At 37.9% G+C, this 19,601-nt stretch overlaps 1 long non-coding RNA gene across 1 annotated transcript; it reads left to right on the plus strand.

Moving 5' to 3' along the window:
• Positions 1 to 11: 11 nt before the first annotated feature.
• LOC134482544 (uncharacterized) lies at positions 12 to 18,438 on the plus strand. Its single transcript, XR_010058785.1, has 3 exons — positions 12 to 255; positions 15,217 to 15,284; positions 18,268 to 18,438. It is a non-coding gene; the product is annotated as an uncharacterized LOC134482544 (long non-coding RNA).
• The last annotated feature ends 1,163 nt before the right edge of the window (positions 18,439 to 19,601 follow it).

A 19,601-nucleotide genomic window follows, 5' to 3' on the forward strand; every position in this document is an offset into this window, starting at 1 on the left:
ATTTATAGAAGAAAAGCATTCCCTGAAGCAATGGAAGAAAAGATAAGTATAAATATGAAGGGGAAGAAAAGGGCTGCCCATTAAAATAGAAAGAAAGAAAGAAGTCACCTTTTCCCTTACTCTCCTGTTCACCATCAGGCAACATTAGACATGGTGGGAAGAGTTAAAATTGAAGATCAATTCAAGAAAATTTCCCAAGTAGACGAGTGATAAAATATTTCATTGAAGATGCCTTTGGATTATGCTGAAAGGATAGTAAGTATCAAGTAATAATAGGGAAATTTGGAAAATAGTCATAAATTGTGTATTGCCAATGCATCTGTCATCTAGGAGCACAGCAGATAGTTCAAATCAAAGGAGTACAACCTTCATCCTGGACTCATCACATGAATTTATTGTAAGGGGCTGAACTCAGTAAGCTTTGGTTTGAGAAAATGAGATTTTTGTTTCCCATCCAAAGTTTGAAATTAGTAGTAAGGAAGTGACACAGATTACACTGTATTTTCTTATGAAGGATCTATTGTTTTCAATATGCAAATGCTGAATGCAAATGCTGTTTTCTATCATTTATTATGTTGTTGAGGATTTCATGTATAAATACAGTTTTTACATTTTTATATCACTCACATGTTCCCTTCCAACTATTGTCATGTCACTACTACCCCATCTCAACTTCATGACCTCATCTTTTTTAATTAATAATTTATTTGTTTATACTTCAAATGATATCCCCTTGCCTGTTACCTCTCCACAAAGCCCACAAACCATCCCTGTTCTGCCCCTTCCGCTTGCTGCTTTGAGGGTGTTCCTCCACTCATTCATCAATTCCTGACTCACCACTCTAGCATCTTCCTATGCTGAGTCATCAAGCATCCCTCACCTCATATTAATGTCAGATAAGGCCATCCTCTGCGACATATGTATTAGGAGTCCTAGCTCCCTTCATTTATACTCTGTGGTTGGTGGTTAAGTCCTGGGAGCTCTGGGTGGTCCAGTAAGTTAATCTTGTTTTCCTTATGGGGTTTCCCTGCAGCTCCTTAGTCCTTCCCTTAGCTTTTCCACTGGGGTCCCTGGGCTAACCTCAGTCTCATGGTTGACTGTGAGTATTTACATCTGTATTGGTAAAGTGCTCATAGAACCACTGAGGTAACAGCCATATCTGGCTCCTGTCAGCAAGCACTTCCTGGCAGCAACAATAGTGTGCAGAAGCAGAAGGGATGAATTCTTAGGTGGAGCAATCTCTGAGTGGCCTTTCCTTTAGTTTCTCTTCCATTTTTTGTTCCTGTCTTACTTTTGGACAGGAACTTTTCTGGGTTAAAAGTTTTGAGATGTGGGGGTAGCCCCATTCCTCAACTGGGGGCCATGCCTATCTACCAGAGGAGTTCTTTACAGGTCATGTCTCCCCTTTGTTGGGTATTTTGGCTAAAGTCACCTCCATTGGCTTCTGGGAGCCTCTATCTTCCCTGGAGTGTGGGACTTTCTAGTGGCTATCCCAAGTTCCCAATCCCCCGATGCTACATGTTTCTATTCACTTTCTGGACCTCTTGTACTTCTCTCTTGCCCCTCCTTCCTGCCTTCTAAGTCTCTCCCTCCCTCTACCTCCAGGAATTATTTCATTCCCTGTTCCATATAGTATTGAAGTATCTACACTTTGGTCTTCCTTCTTCTTAAGCTGCACAATGGTTTTTGGGTTGTATTATGGGTATTCTGAGCTTTTAGGTTAAAATCCACTTATCAGTGAGTACATACCATGTGTGTTCTTTTGTGTCTGAGTTACCTCACTCAGGTTGATATTTTCTAGTTCCATTCATTGGCCTATGAATTTCATGAAGTTATTCTTTTGAAAAGCTGAGTAGCACTTCATTGTGTAAATGTATTACAATTTCTGTATCCATTCTTTTGTTGCTGGTCATCTGGGTTATTTTCAGCCTCTGGCTATTATAAATAAGGCTGTTATGAGCATAGTGGAGCATATAACTTTACTGTATGTTGGGGCAACCTTTGAGTATATGCTCAGGAGTGGTATAGCTGGATTCTCAGATAGTACCATGTCCAATTTTCTGAGGCACCTCTAAATTGATTTCCAGAGTGGCTGTCCCAGCTTGCAATCTGACCCACAATGGAGGAGTGCTCCTCTTTCTCCACATACTTGCCAGCATCTGTTGTCACCTGAGTTTTTTATCTTAATTATTCTGACTTGTGTGAGGTGGAATCTCAGGGTTGTTTTGATTTGCATTTCCCTGGTGACTAAGGGAATTGAACAATTCTTTAAATGCTTCTTAGCTATCCAATGTTCCTCAATTAAGAATTCTTTACCTCTATACTCCATTTTTTAATATAGTTGTTTGGTTTGCTGAGGTTTACCTTCTTGAGTTCTTTGTATATTTTGGAAATTAGCACTCTATCAGATGTAGGATTGGTAAGGAAATTGTTGCAATTACTGCCTTGCAGTTGTTTTGTATTGGCAGTGTCCTTTGCCTTACAGAAGCTTTTCAAGTTCATTAGATCCCTCTTGTTGATTGTTGATCTTAGGGCAATTTCCCCTGCGCAAGTGTTCAAGACTCTTCCCTACTTTCGCTTCTATTAGATTCAATGTATTTAGTTCTACGTGGAGGTCCTTGATCCACTTGGACTTGAGCTATGTACAAGGAGATAAGAATGGATTGATTTACATTCTTCTACATGCTGACCTCCAGTTGAACCAGCACCATTTATTGAAAATGATGTCTTTTGTCTAGTGGATGGTTTTGGCTTCTCTGTCACAAATCAAGTGGACACACCTGGGTAGGTTTATTTCTTGTTCTTCAATTCAATTCCATTGATCAACCTGCCTGTTTGTGTACCAATACAATACAGTTTTTATGCTCTGTAGTAGAGCTTAAAGTCAAGCATGGTGATTCCTCCAGAAGTTCTTTTATTGTTGAGAATGGTTTTAGCTATCCCAGTGTGTTTTTTTTTCCAAGATAAATTTGAGAATTGCTTTTTCTATTTCAGTGATGAATTGATTTGAAATTTTGATGGGGGTTTCTTTGAATGTGTAGGTTGCTTTTGGTCAGATGGTCATTTTTATTATGTTAACCCTAACTAATCGATAGGCATATCGATGAGTATGGAAGATCTTTCAATTCTTTAATTAATTTTTTCCGAGACTTGTAGTTCTTGTCATAGAGATCTTTCACTATAATGTTTGATTATTGAGAAGGGTATCATTTCCCTAATATTTGTTAGACCTTTTATCCTTTGAATAGAGGAAGGTTACTGATTTGTTTGAGTGAATTGTATATGCATCCACTTTGCAGAAGTTGTAGGTGTATCTTCTACCCTGAGATTCTCTCATCTATTTCTTGTACTTTGTTGATGATGCATACATCTGTGACTCCTCATCTCTTTCCTGACTTTTTCATCTCCAGGGTTGTCTCCATTTGTGTTTTCTTTATTGTTTCTATTTCCATTTTTCAGATCTTGGAGTTTTTTTCAATTTCATTCCCTATTTGATTGTGTTTTCTGTATTTCTTTAAGAACATTATGTGTTTCCTCTTTAAGGGCTTTGACTTATTTACCTGTGCTCTCCTGTATTTCTTTAAGGCAGTTATTTATGTCCTTCTTAAAGTCCTCTAACATCTTCATGAAATGGGATTTTATATCTGAATCTTGCTTTTCAGATATGTTGGGGCATCCAGTATTTGTATTGTGGGAGAACTGGGTTCTGGTGTTGCCAAGTAGCACTGATTTATGTTTCTTATGTTCTTGGGCTTGCCTCTAGCCATTTGATTATCTCTAGTGTTAACTGGCCTTGCTTTCTCTGACTAGAGCCTCTCCCTCCTGTGAGCCTGTGATCCTATGATACTTGTTCTTTCAGAACTGGGAGTCCAGCTGTCTCTGTGATCCTGTAATCCTGTGATCCTGTGGTCCTGATACCCTAGATATGTCAAAACTCCTTGGAGTCAAGCTGCCTCTGAGGTATTCTGAGTGTCGGAGCTCCTGGGAGTCAAAGTTCCTCTGGGTGTGGGTAGAATGGGCAGAGCGCCAGAGGCAAGGGTCTGCTCAGGGCACAGGTACAAACTAGAAGGAATGTGTGCCTCTGACTAGGCAGGTATTTCTGTGCCACCTGGGTTCCCAGAGTCCCAGTATTGGTGTGAAGGTTGAGGGCCTCACCTGAGGTCCTCGGTGTGTCTGAGTTCCTGGGAGTCACGATGCCTTAGGTTGTGGGTACAGTGGGTGGAGAACCCGCTCCCATCTTATTGGGATCCATCCCACATGCAGTCATCAAACCCAGTCACTATTTGGGATGCCAAGGGGAGCATGCTGACAGAAGCCTGATACAACTAACTGTCTCCTGAGAGGCTCTGCCAGAGCCTGACAAATACAGAAGAGGATACTCACAGCTTTGATAATAGGATCCACAATAGAGGAGTTAGACAAAGGACTGGGGTAGCTGAGTGGACTTGCAATTCCATAGCAAGAACATTATCAACCAAACCCCAGAACTCCCAGAGACTAAACCACCAGCGTATATGTTGCTGAGGATTGCCTTGTCCTGTGTCAATGGGAGGAGAGTGCCTTAGTTCTGTGAAGGCTTGATGATCCAGTATAGAGGAATGATGGGGTAGGGAGGCAGGAAAGAGTGGGTGGGTGGGTGGGTGGGGGAGCACCCTCATGGAGGCAGCAGGAGTTGGGGGATGGGATGAGGAGTTTCCCGAGTGAAAACCAGGAAAGTAGCTAACATTTGAAATGTAAATAAAGAAAATATCCAATAAAAGAAAAGAAAAAGAAAAACCAAAAAAATGGTTATCACTACATAAACACAAGCACAAGTAGACATACACACAATATATGTAAATGCAAACTGAATAGAGAAGATAGTTTTATAGTTGTCATTAGCTGTGCCCATATAATATTCATATATATGTTTTAGGAATGACCATTTTAAACTAGATAACTTACCATGGAACTCATCCTTGCTGGGACACTAGTTATTCATAGACCTTCCAAGTAGTAGTGGGTTTCTAAGATTTTCCTGATAGTTTGGAGGGTTGCCATTTGCCATTTGTTGAATATGCTGTTATTTCTCCAATATCTTACTTTTGATTTGTATTTAATCTCATCACTAGAGCATATTTTAAAAAATTATATATAATAGCACTACTTCATTCATTTTCACTAATTTTAATCTTATTTCTTAGAATATCTATATTTCTTAGAATTATATTGATTTTTCTGGATATCCTTTTTTGGGTTTTTTTTGTTTTTGGTTTTTTTTTTTTATTTTTTTGCTTTGGACATTAGAAAGCAAATATTCCTAGACTAACTGAATTCTGTAAAATATTCATTCACTCTTTACTTCATCATTGAATAATTTATTGTTTTGTAAACCTTAATTTCTACTTAGTAGCAATTATGTTTAAGAATATAGATGATGATTTCTCTGTAGATTAAACTTCTCTTTAGGCTACTTAACTATTAGCTATATGTTTTTAATTTACTACATAGGATTTATGATTATTTACTTATTGTATTTTAATTAGTTTAAGTATATTTTTCATTGAAGAATCAAGAGAGTTGAAATTCTGATAAACAATTTCATGAAATAAAAGAAGTGTTGAGTACCAGTAATAAAACTGACTCCTGCAAAGAAAGATTTACAAAAAATATTAATTTTAGTAATAATTAAAATAAATTCCATCTTTTGACTTAATCATGACTCTTGTCTACAAGCCTAAGCATTCAGGAAGTTAAGGTGCATATTGCAAGTTAGCATTCCTCTTAGGAGAATATTTCCATATTTTTGTGACATTTTTCAACACTTAGAACATGATGATATGCTTATACAGATTCATTCACATTCAAAAAGTCCAATGAATAAGGAGAAATACATTAGAAAGCACTGAGCTTGTACTATGGACAATAGCATAAAAAAAACCAGTACCTCTTAGCCTGCATTTTCATCAAGGACTCCTCAATAAAATATTCTTTTGAAAGTTACCTACCAGTAAATTATTTCCTTAAATCCTAAAGCCATTCTACCATTATTATGAAAGTACTCTTAGTTTTCAAAGGTTATATTTCCTTAAAATGTATCATAGTAAACATTTCACCATTAACATATAAATAGACAAAAGAATGTTAAGAAACTTTGTATTTTTACTGAAATATGTATAACCTTTTTTCACAATAACCTAAATTTAACTGTCCTATTAACATTAAGCATTGCAGAGGAAATGAGGCAAAATTTTATTTCTTTTGTCATAGAGAAAGAAGAAAAATATATTGTACTTTAAAAATAATAATAATATATACATATAAAATCATGCCTGTATAATGTATGTTATTAGTTTTATTTGAATATGGAAACTAAGGATTAAGTTGCATTTTGAATAAATGTATTTATTTTATATAATTAATATATTTCCTATTTAATAATATTCTACTTTATATTATGATTAATTATATGATTTTCATGTTATTTGTAGGCTATAACTTTCACAAAAATAATAACATAATATTCATTTAAAATTGCTATATCTGTTATGTTTTCAGAAATAATTTACAAAACATACCTGCATATCTATCACTATTACGATCTAACACTGACTAAGATTATCTGTGTTCACCATTCTTTTTAAACCCCGTTGAAATGTGATTTGGCTCACTATATAACTCTTAAACAATTAAAATTCTAGTTGTTTGGATATTTATTTTCTTAAAAGATGACTTCCATTAAAACCGTGTTATCATAGGAATCTACAATGTTAATGTGTACTCTACCAGAACATAGACAAATACTAGGACTAGGCTACTTTTCTTCTAGCTGTCCATATGTTTGCTAAGAGAAAACACTCTGTGATTTAATTAAACAAAACCTATTTCTATACATAGTGACTTCCAAATGGACTCCATTTCAACACTTCAAATTATTCGTCACTAAAAGTCAATACATTTAATTTTAATTCTCTTCAAAAATACTAAAACTTTTATGACAAACTTATTTACAAAATTATCAATACAACTAGCAAACATGAAATATAAAAATAACTTGAACAACTTAAAAAAGTATGTTGAAGCCATTAATACTGGAGTAGTTTAGATATGAGAGAAATGTAAACTACATATTTTCATGTTTGTTCTTTTTTTTTTTCATCTTTATTAACTTGAGGATTTCTTATTTCCATTTCGATTATAATTCCCCTTCCTGGTTTGCAGGCCAATGTCACCCTAACCCCTCCTCCTCCCCTTCTAGATGGGCTTCCCCTGCCCATTCTTCCCCCATTACTACCCTCTCCCCAACAATCATGTTCACTGGGGGTTCAGTCTTGGCAGGGCCAAGGGCTTCCCCTTCCACTGGTGCTCTTACTAGGCTATTCATTGCTACCTATGAGGTTGGAGCCCAGGGTCAGTCCATGTATAGTCTTTGTCTAGTGGCTTAGTCCCTGGAAGCTCTGGTTGTTTAGCATTGTTAATATGGGGGCTCAAGCCCCTTCAAGCTCTATCAGTCCTTTCTAGGATTCCTTCAACGGGGGTCCCATTCTCAGTTAAGTGGTTTAAAGATGGCATTTGCCTATATATTTGCTGTATTCTGGCTGTGTCTCTTAGGACAGATATGCATCCTGTTCCTGTCAGCCTGTACTTCTTTGCTTCATCCATCTTATCTAGTTTGGTGGCTGTATATGTATGGGACACATGTGGGGCAGACCCTGAATGGGTGTTCCTTCTGTCTCTGTTCTAAATTTTGCCTCCCTATTCCTTCCCAAGGGCATTCTTGTTCCCCTTTAAAGAAGGAGTGGAGCATTTGCATTTTGGTCATCCTTCTTGAGTTTCATGTGCTCTGTGCATCTTGGGTAATTCAAGCATTTGGGCTAATAGCCACTTATCAATCAGTGCATAACATGTGTGTTTTCCTGTGATTGGGTTACCTCACTCAGGATGATATTTTCCAGTTCTGACCATTTGCCTACGTATTTAATAAAGTCATTGTTTTTGATAGCTGAGTAATATTCCATTGTGTAGATGTACCACATTTTCTGTATCCATTCCTCTGTTGAAGGGCATCTGCGTTCTTTCCAGCTTCTGGCTATAATAAATAAGGCTGCTATGAACATAGTGGAGCATGTGTCTTTGTTATATGTTGAGGCATCTTTTGGGTATATGCTCAAGAGAGGTATAGCTGGGTCCTCAGGTAGTTCAATGTCCAATTTTTTGAGGAACTGCCAGACTGATTTCCAGAATAGTTGTACCAGTCTGCAATCCCACCAAATGGAGGAGTGTTCCTCTTTCTCCACATCCTAGCCAGCATTTGCTGTCACCTGAGATTTTGATCTGCCATTTTCAGGGGTGTGAGTTGAAATCTCAGGGTTGTTTTGATTTGCATTTCCCTTATGACTAAAGATGTTGAACATTTCTTTAGGTGTTTCTCAGCCATTCGGCATTCCTCAGCTGTAAATCCTTTGTTTAGCACTGAACCCCATTTTTTAATAGGTTTATTTGTCTCCCTGCAGTCTAACTTGAGTTCTTTGTATATTTTGGATATAAGCCTTCTATCAGTTGTACAATGGGTAAAGATCTTTACCCAATCTGTTGATTGTCATTTTGGCCTAACAACAGTGTCCTTTTCCGTACAGAAGCTTTGCAGTTTTATGAGATCTCATTTGTAGATTCTTGATCTTAGAGCATAAGCCATTGGTGTTTTGTTCAGGAAATTTTCTCCAGTTCCCATGTGTTCAAGATGCTTCCCCACTTTTTCTTCTATTAGATTGAGTGTATCTGGTTTGATGTGTAGGTCCTTGATCCACTTGGACTTAAGCTTTGTACAGGGTGATAAGCATGGATCAATCTGCATTCTTCTATTTGCTGACCTCCAGTTGAAACAGCACCATTTGCTGAAAATGCTCTCCTTTTTTCCATTGGATAGTTTTCGCTTCTTTGTCAAAAATCAGGTGACCATATGTGTGTGGGTTCATTTCTGGGTCTTCAATTCTATTCCACTGGTCTATCTCTCTGTCTCTGTACCAATACCATGCAGTTTTTTTTATCTATATTGCTCTGTAATACTGCTTGCGTTCAGGGATAGTGATTCCCCTGCAAGTTCTTTTACTGTTGAGGATAGTTTTAGCTATCCTGGGTTTTTGTTGTTCCAGATGAATTTGGAAATTGTTCTGTCTAACTCTCTGAAGAATTGGATTGGTATGTTGATGGGGATTGCATTGAATCAGTAGATTGCTTTTGGTAAAATGGCCATTTTTACTATATTAATCATGTCAATCCTTGAGCATGGGAGATCTTTCTGTCTTCTGAGGTCTTCTTCAATTTCTTTCTTCAGAGGCTTGAAGTTCTTATCACACAGATCTTTCACTTGCTTGGTTAAAGTCACACCCAGGTATCTTATATTATTCGAGACTATTATGAAGGGTGTCTTTTCCCTAATTTCTTTCTCAGCTTGTTTCTCTTTTGTGTAGAGGAAGGCTACTGATTTATTTGAGTTAATTTTATACCCAGTCACTTTGCAGAAGGTGTTTATCAGGTTTAGTAATTCTTTTGTGTAACTTTTGAGATCATTTAAATATACTATTATATTATCTGCAAATAGTGATATTTTGACTTTTTCTTTTCCAATCTGTATCCCTTTGATCTCCTTTTGTTGTCTGATTGCTTTGCCTAGAACTTCAAGAACTGTATTGAATAAGTAGGGAAAGAGTGGGTAGCCTTGTTTAGTGCCTGATTTTAGTGGGATTGGTTCAAGTTTCTCTCCATTTAGTTTAATGTTAGCAACTGGTTTGCTGTATATGGCTTTTACTATGTTTAGGTATGGACCTTGAATTCCTATTCTTTCCAGGACTTTTATCATGAAGAGGTGTTGAATTTTGTCAAATGTTTTCTCAGGATCTAATGAAATGTGCATGTGGTTTTTATCTTTCAACTTGTTTATATAGTAGATTACATTGATCGTTTTCCCTATATTAAACCATCTCCGCATGCCTGGGATGAAGCCTACTTGGTCATGGTGGATAATTGTTTTGATGTGCTCTTGGATTCGGTTTGCCAGAATTTTATTTAGTATTTTTGCATCAATATTCATAAGGGGAATTCCTCTGCAATTCTCTTTCTTTGTTGGGTCATTTTGTGGATTAGGTATAAGAGTAATTGTGGCTTCATAGAAGGATTTCGGTAGCGCTCCATCTGTTTCCATTTTGTGGAATAGTTTGAATAGTATTGGTATGAGGTCTTCTATGAAGGTCTGGTAGAATTCTGCACTGAACTCATCTGGACCTGGGCTCTTTTTGTTTGGGAGACCTTGTATGACTGCTTCTACTTCTTTAGGAGTTATGGGGTTGTTTAAATGGTTTATCTGTTCCTGATTTGACTTCAGTACCTGGTATCTGTCTAGGAAATTGTCCATTTCCTGCAGATTTACAAGTTTTGTTGAATATAGAATGGCTAATCCAGCTTGCTTCTTCAGACCATTTGCTTGGAAAGTTGTTTTCCAGCCTTTACTCTGAGGCAGTGTCTGTCTTTGTCTCTGAGGTATGTTTCCTATAGGCAGCAGAATGCAGGGTCCCCATTGCATATCCAGTTTGTTAATCTATGTCTTTTTATTGGGGAGTTGAGTCCATTGATGTTGAGAGATATTAAGTAATAGTGATTGTTGCCTCCTGTTATAGTCATATTTGGATGTCAGATTATGTTTTTGTGCTTTTCTACTCTTTGTTTTGCTGCCAAGACGATTAGTTTCTTGCTTTTTCTAGGGTGTAGCTTGCATCCTTATGTTGGGCTTTGCCATTTTTTATCCTTTGTAGTGCTGGATTTGTAGAAAGATATTGTGTAAATTTGGTTTTGTCATGGAATATCTTGGTTTCTCCATCTATGTTAATTGAGAGTTTTGCTGGATACAGTAACCTGGGCTGCCATTTGTGTTCTCTTAGGGTCTGTATGACATCTGTCCAGGATCTTCTGACTTTCATAGTCTCTGGTGAGAAGTCTGGTGTGATTCGGATAGTTCTGCCTTTATATGTTTCTTGACCTTTTTCCATTACTGCTTTTAATATTCTTTCCTCCTTTTGTGCATTTGGTGTTTTGACTATTATATGATGGGAGGAGATACTTTTCTGCTCCAATCTATGTGATGTTCTGTAGGCTTCTTGTATGTTTATGGGCATCTTTTTCTTTAGGTTAGGGATGTTTTCTTCTATGATTTTGTAGAAGTTATTTGTGGTCCTTTGAGCTGGGAGTCTTCACTCTCTTTTATACCTATTATCCTTAGTTTTGATCTTCTCATTGAGTCCTGGATTTCCTGTATGTTTTGGACCAGTAGCTTTTTCCGTTTTACATTATCTTTGACAGTTGTGTTGATGATTCCTATGGAATCTTCTGCTCCTGAGATTCTCTCTTCTATCTCTTGTATTCTGTTGGGGATGCTTGTATCTACAGCTCCTTGTCTCTTCCTTTGGTTTTCTATATCCAGGGATGTCTCTCTTTCTGCTGTCTTTATTGCTTCTATTTCCATTTTTAATTCCTTTACCTGTTTGATTGTGTTTTCCTGGAATTTTTCAGGGATTTTTTTGATTCCTCTCTATAGGCTTCTCCTTGTTTCTTTATGTTTTCCTCCATTTCTCTAATGGTGTTCTTTATGTCTTTCTTGAAGTCCTCCATCATCATGATCAAATGTGATTTTAAATCTAGATCTTGCTTTTCTGGTGTGTTTGGATATTCAGTGTTTGCTTTGGTGGGAGAATTGGGCTCCAATGATGCCATGTAATCTTGGTTTCTGTTGCTTGGGTTCCTGCGCTTTCCTCTTGCCATCAGGTTGTCTCTGGTGTTACCTTGTTCTGCTATTTCTGACAGTGGCTAGACCTTCCTATAGGCCTGTGTGTCAGGAGTGCTGTAGACCTGTTTTCCTGTTTTCTTTCAGCCAGTTGTGGGAACACAGTGCTCTGCATTTGGGCGTGTAGTCTTTCCTTTCTACTGGTCTTCGGCTGTTCCTGTGGACCTGTGTCCTGTGTCCATCAGGCAGGTGGCTTGGAGCAGTATAGTTGGTCTTACCTGTGATCCTGCGGCTCAAGTTGTCTTGGGGGCCTTCTTTTGAGTTCTGCTAGAGGGCAGCAACCAGGAGGCAACCAGGCATAGCCTTTTCCTGTGGCCCCTGTGCACTGGAGTCCCAGATGGCATTAGGTGTTTTCCTCTGGAGTCAGAAATGTGGGCAGAGTGTAATCTCTTCTGGCTTCCCAGGCATGTCTGGCCCCCTGAAGGTTTAGCTTTCCCTCCCACGGGATTTGGGTGCAGAGAACTGTTGACTGGTTCACTTCAGGTCTGCGCAGTGTCTGGACTGAGGGGGATCTGCCATTCGAGTGCCCCTATCTTCTGGTTCCCAGAGGCTGTATACAGTTTCCTCTTGGGCCAGGGATGTGGGCAGGGGTGGGCAATATTGGTGGTCTCTCCCACTCTGCAGTCTCAGGAGTGCCTACCTGTCTTGGTGGTGAGCTCTCTCTCCCAAGTTGTTTGGGAGCCACATGTTTGTTCTTTTTTTTTTTTTTTTTTGTTTTTTTTTTTTTTTCGGAGCTGGGGACCGAACCCAGGGCCTTGCGCTTCCTAGGTAAGCGCTCTACCACTGAGCTAAATCCCCAGCCCCCATGTTTGTTCTTAATACTAAGATTTTGGACTACTTTTTCTTGTTCTATTCAAGAAGTAACTGACAAACTTAACCTAGTAAAACAAGTAAAATTTCCTAAAACTAATGAGTTAATCTTAAATACAATCTTGTAAACTTAATTAATACATGGATTATATTTACTAACATAAGGACAATATTATATTTATTTTCAAATATCTGATTAAAGAAAACACAAAGATTGATGTTAACTTTTTAAATGAAATTACCCGTGGCTCAAGAATTCTGAAACCTACTGAATCTTTAGGCATTGTTTAGCAACAGTGGTCCTTATGTTCACAATGTTTCCTTATCATTGAGATTATGTAGGTTTGCTTTCTTGGTTCTAATTCAAGGAAAAAAAACTGAAGAAATGGAAACAGAAATGTCATATGTTCAGGATTGTTGACATCTTAATTAATTTTGTGAGCATCATTGAACACACCTTTTGGGAATGTTGGTACTCTACCATTAGTCAATGGTATTTCATTGCTGGTTATATTCCTTCACTTACTACTGAAGCATAAGTTTTACAAGAATAAAACTACACTTCTTTTCTTCCCTGCCCAACAACGAGGTTAGTAAGTGAGTACATACGTTTAACCATCAGAAATATATGTAGAAGATATAAGTGAATGAAAGAATATCGGAAGGAAAGAAATTCTATTTAATTTTGTGCTTATGAAAAACATAATTATTACCTCCTGGCATTAATATCTCATGTTCAGGTTGAGAATTATAAAAAATCTGAGAAAAATATACCAATATATATAGCACAAAAAGGAATAAAAAATTAAGAAAACATCTTAATTTATAAGATAAAAACATGATACATTTATAGACTAAATTGTGAGGTCTAGCTCTTATTGTTATATGTCTCTTCTCTCATTTAGTAAAAAGAGAAATAAGAAAGATATTTCAACAAAAGTATTAGTTTTAGTTCATGATTGTGTGTTTTGTGATATAAAAGAACAATGACACATTCTTATTGAAAACAAATTTGAATTTCATAATAAAGCAGATATCAGAGAATTTAAATATTTTCAAGTTTCTAGTTCAGGAATCACTTGTTTCTAAAATAAGAAACACTAGGGTGTGGTAAAATTCTGTAAAACACGCAAACACAAAAATTCTTATAAAGTTACCAGAGACAACATATTTCCATATAATATACACAAACAAATTTACTCAGATAATATCTCTTTTAAGTAATTTTTGATAATTAACTTCATATACATAGGAATTTTTGCAACTCAGTACCAAAATGTAATATTTCTCATTTTGACTGTGATTTGTGTCTGTCATACATAATCATTTCTGTTCAGTGGTCAATTTAATTAATGCATATTAGAAATAACTTGTAAATTTTTTTGTAGCTTGATTGCTGTCTTTTGCTAGACTACTAAAATAATTCTTTGAAATTGACAGTATAATTAAAAACAGAAACAAACAATCAAACAAACAAAAAAAACCCCTGTGTTGAACAGAAGCCTCAGAGAGAATAATAACCTAAAGGTAAAGATATTAATACCAACTGCCCTTGCTCAGATTCACCATTCATTCCAAAACTGGTCAACCAAGAACGCTTAGAGGGAGCAGGTTAATTACTGTTACTTTGTCATACATAATGCATTTTCAGTTCCTTGTTCAAGCATTTATTTAAAAATTAATCTTGTATGACAAAGCTCTTCTCAAAGATTTTCCTTGCTCTATTTTCTCTCCATTTTTTCAACACCAGTAGTTTAAATAATTATTGTTTTGAAAGATATTTCAACAAGAAAAGTTCTCATTTTCCTACATGATCTAGGAATACAGTATAGCATTCTTATCACATGAGGAAACTTAAATTCTTAAGTACATCAACATTCTACACTGTCATACATGCATATGCTTTTGAAAGTGCTTTAAGTGCTACTGTCACTTAACAGTATCTGAATATGCATCTGTATCATTTTATATACCCATGATCAACTCCCACTAGTTGAAGAACAGACTATATTCATGGTATAAGTACCCAACAAGAAACATAGTACTTCTTCATCAGCATTTAAATAAAGATACTGCAGTGATTTTCTTTATTTTAATCAGAATGAATGAGTACTCTTATATTTTATTTTATTTTGTTTTAAAGACTACCATATAGTCTTATAAAAAACTATATGTATAAATTTAATTTATTAGCTAATTCTCTTATGACAAGCTGAGTTAATTTTTTTAATTAAGAATGTAAAAATAAAAATATTTTTAATTCTCTCTTGGTAGTGCCCATAGAAACTTCTAGGACTATTCAAACTAGTCAAAAGGAATAAAATTTCCATGAAGGTATTTAATGTACTGGATAGTTTTGTGTGTCAGCTTGACACAAGCTGGTGTTATCACAGAAAAAGGAGCCTCAGTTGTAGAAATACCTTCATGAGATCCAGCTGTAAGGCATTTTCTCAATCAGTGATCAAGGGGGCAGGACTCAGTCCACTGTGGGTGGTGCCATCCCTGGGCTGGGTGGTTTTGGGCTCTATAAGAAAGAGAGCTGAGCAAGCCAGGGGAAACAAGGCAGTAACATTCCTCCATGGCCTCTGCATCAGCTCCTGCTTCCTGAACTACTTGAGTTCCAGTCCTGACTTCCTTGGGTGATGATCAGCAACATGGACATGTAAGCTGAATAAACTTTTTTCTCTAACTTGATTCTTGGTCATGATGTATGTGCAGGAATAGAAACCCTGACTAAGACACTTAATTTTGGTATGTTCTATGAATTCAAAGATATGACATCTTCAGCAACAGGGTTTATCCTCAAGTTATTGAGTGTGTCCAAGAAATAACCCATAAAGCTAAATGCATTTTATGGAAACCTGTTGACCAACTATTTGTAAAGAGATGCTCCATACCTAGCAGTGTGGTTTAATTGTCAAAGATATCTTCAGGAAGCATTGTTTCTCTATTAGAGGATAATTCCATTAATCCAATTTTACATATGCATATTTGTATTTTTAGGTAGCATTTATACTAATAGGTTTCCATACAATATTTTCAAATAGCTATAGTGTTTATAGCTCATAATTTCTCCATATCCATCCATTCTATTTGCATCCAAATACTCAGATGACAATGACAGCGACATTGGCATTTATAGTGACTTGAATGTTATGGTGGCACTTTCTGATTGGATTAAAGGGCTGTTTCACAAGATAAAATTAAATCTAGTCCCTTAACTATGCCTAAAACCCTTAGAGAACCTTGAAATACTATTCTCCTGAGTACACATAGAAATAAAACATTCCCTGAATTCATATCATCATACATATGGAATGAGACACTTTTAAATCCTCATGACATAATATTATTTTATCATTGCAAAAAATGTACAAATTGTGATTGGTAGAATGTAAGAACTTGTCAACATATAGAGAATAAAAGACAAGAGGATGTACAGCTCTAAATGGTACATTTGTTTCATATCCCATTCACTCAAGGTGAGAGATAATTGCACAAGAGAGAACAAATATAAGATATGGATTATTGGAGATCTCCAAACTCCCCCCCCCGAAAAAAAACCCCAAAGATTCACCAGTTATGATATGGCCATTGCAGATATTAAATCACAGTAGCTGTGACTATATGCCCAAGGCCTACAAATATTAGATTATTAAAACCTTCAGCATCTCCATGGCACATAGTATGGGCTGTGAAAGATATACATAGAACTTCCCACAGCACAGATGGGTAATTTATGCACAGAGCCTCATCTATTACCAAACAGATCTCCATCAGACCTTTAGATCACTATGCCACCCACAGATAAGTCTTCCAAAGCTCAGCCTGTCCATTTGCATGAACTTGCTGCCTTGTCATACAGTGCAGAGAGATGTCATTCAGGGCTCTGTCAGTTGCTGGACCATCCTGTTGCAGGAGCCAACAGAATGTGCAAGTATGTGGTGAAAAGACAGGACAGAAAGAGAAGGGCAGAAGATTGAGCATTATATGTAGAGATCAAACTGGAGATTCGGGATAGAGAGGAATAGCCTGTTGTGAGAGACCAGCCCTACTACCTACCTGGGGTTTAAAGTCCCAGCCCAAGCTGCCACTGCGGGCTATGTCTGGTTCAGTGGCTACAGCAACAGAGGCTAGTGTTAATGTCTTAGGCTCATATTACCAAGAGAGCATGAAATATTCCCGGTTGGGGCACCAGCTGGTGATCACCAAGATGTCAGAAGCTGTGCAGTTGTGATCCCACACCTTACTGGGAGGAGTTGTCTGGAGAGCTAGCCCCACCTCTCAACTGTACCAGCATTTTGGAGAGTAGGTCCTGTGACTGCCCAGGTAGCACAGTGGAGCTAGACCTAGTGGCAGAATTCTAGGTGAGCCAACCTGAGAGTGTGAGTGTGGGATGTAACTGACTCCTGCAGTTGGAAAAACAGTCCATAGGGTCTTGAGCATAGGAGAGATATCTCTGCTCCTCACCAGCTCCATTACTTAGGAAAGTGAGTTCTGAACCTTATCCTGGTAGCATAAAAAGACCTGGTACTGGTCAAGATGATGTGGGTAAACCAGCCACACCACTCTTTTGCAATGAGATGGTGTCATGCATGTGTGATACCTCCCCCAGACAGACACACACACACACACACACACACACACACACACACACACACACACACACGTACATACACATACACATACACACACACACTACTTATGGGCGATATGGCTCTGGGATCGTGAGAGGAGGTGATCTGGCCCTGGCCCTTGCCTGATGCAATATTCAGGAGAACAGGTCCTGAACCTGGCCTGGACAACACAGTGGAGCTGGCCCTGATGGTAAAGGCAGGGTATACCAGCTTGGAGGGTGAAAGAGCATGAATGCTGGCCAAGCCCCTTGTAGGCTACAGTGCTTGGGATAGTAGGCCCTATGCCTTGACTATATAGCACAATTGGAGCTGGTCCTGGAGTCATGGGTGCAGGAGTGCATTAGGAGAACTAACCCTACCATCAAACAGTGGGAGCATAGGTTGCATAATTGGAGCAATTGCTGGCAAGCTTTACCTGGTAGTACAGATAATGGAGAGATGGCATCCAGACTAGTTCTGCTCCAACCTCAGATCCAGGACTCTGAGTTGGCCTACTCCCAAAATTATATTATCTGTAACCATTTGGGACATGTGAAATGGCCAATCCTGCTGACCCAAAGCTGCAGGATCTCCATGAGATAGTGAAGAGTTAAATTTCAAAAAGTTAGTCACAAAGTCCGGACATGCCTGAGGGAATTTGAGATAGGGCTCACCGGCCCAGCTGTAGGGACACTGACCATTTGGAACCGCCCCATCCCCTTCCTTCACTCCCTGAGGATGGGTCATCCCCCTGCTGAGTGAGATGAGTCACCCTACCCATATTGCTGAGATACTAGGTTGCACGTATGCTTTGCTGATGTAACTCCGCGCCAAAAGTAACTGTGCACCATTTGAATCAGCCAATCATGTGTAACCGCGCGAAATCCCCTGGCTTTCCCTATATAAACCCCTGCCTTTAGAGGCTTGTGGTCGGCTCCTCTACCTCCTGCGTGAGATGCGTGTCGGCCCGAGACCTCGGTGTCGGCCCGAGATCTCATTAATAAAACTACCTTTTGCTGTTACATCAAGATCGGCTTCTCGAGTTTCCTGGGGCACGCAGCCATCCTGAGATTGGAGTGAGAGTCTCCCCATTTTGGGGTTCTTTCATAAGGACAACGAGATAAATGAGAGGAGTCCTGGTAAGGATCCCATATTGATGTTGATTCATTATAATGAACATTTGCAAATGATGATGCATGGACAAAAGGCTGACATACTACAGTTTTCATGGTGAGATATTTTTATGCTCTGTGTGTGTGTGTGTGTGTGTGTGTGTGCGCGCGCGCGCGCGTGCACACTGACACACTCACACAAGCACTTGAGCGCTCAAGTGTATTTTATTTTGGGAGGGAGGATGTAAGAGCAAAGGGCAGGTATGAAGGAACAGAGGTGAGTGGGACAGGGTGCCGCATATGAAAATCACAAAGAATCAATAACATTTATATGGGGGTGCTAGGATACATAAAGTCTCTGTCATATCTAGAATCTATTGGGAGATTTAGAATTCGTTTTCTTCAAAGTTACTAAACTGTCACAGAATGCAATAGATTGTCATACACCTGTGTCTATGTACAGTACTGGGTGATTCCGTGATAGTATAATCATGGAGTTTGATTTTAAAAAGGTGAGGGAGGAGAGTGAAGAATTTGATGGGGAGCATTGTAAGCACACGAAAACATTTTGGGGCAAAGCTTTAAAAAAAAATCCAAAAAAAATTAAGATCCAGAAATGCCCTACTATGTCAACATTTAAGCACTGATCAAATATGGGTTCCCATGCATACATTTTGAGAAAAATAAATTAAAACACATACATAAACTGAACAAGAAAAATCTGTACAAGCAAATGAAATGTTTTACTCAATTTTACAAAATTTTCCATCTTATATCCAAATTGTCTGGAGGAACTGTTCTATCCAACAACTTGTGCAGATTTATGTTTCATTCTGAATATGTTCTTTCATCATGTACAGGTATGTATGAAGTATTTATATATTTCCAGGAACAAATTTTTCTTTATTAAATGTTACATTTTGTAATCTGCAAAGCATATCAAGGTGTATGAATTGTATAATGTCAGAAAAGGGGCTCAGACTGAAGTCATCAATAATCAAAATTGATTCAGACAATGCTACAATAAAATGAGCAAATCCACCCCTCCCCCTTCTATTAATCTGCATAATCCCTCTCTGGCTTAATAGGATTTTAACTAGTCCTAAATATATGAGCCTCTTGGAATTTTGAGAGGCTTAAACTCTCTTCTAAGCAGGAAGAATGGATTAAAACCAACCTTTGAGTTTTACAATTTGCATTTAGCTGACCTATTCTGTGAGTCTTACTAAAGCCCCTAAGTGTTTTCCTCTC

Source organism: Rattus norvegicus, chromosome 16 (assembly GCF_036323735.1).
Source record: "Rattus norvegicus strain BN/NHsdMcwi chromosome 16, GRCr8, whole genome shotgun sequence".
In the NCBI taxonomy this organism is placed as follows: Eukaryota; Metazoa; Chordata; class Mammalia; order Rodentia; family Muridae; genus Rattus; species Rattus norvegicus.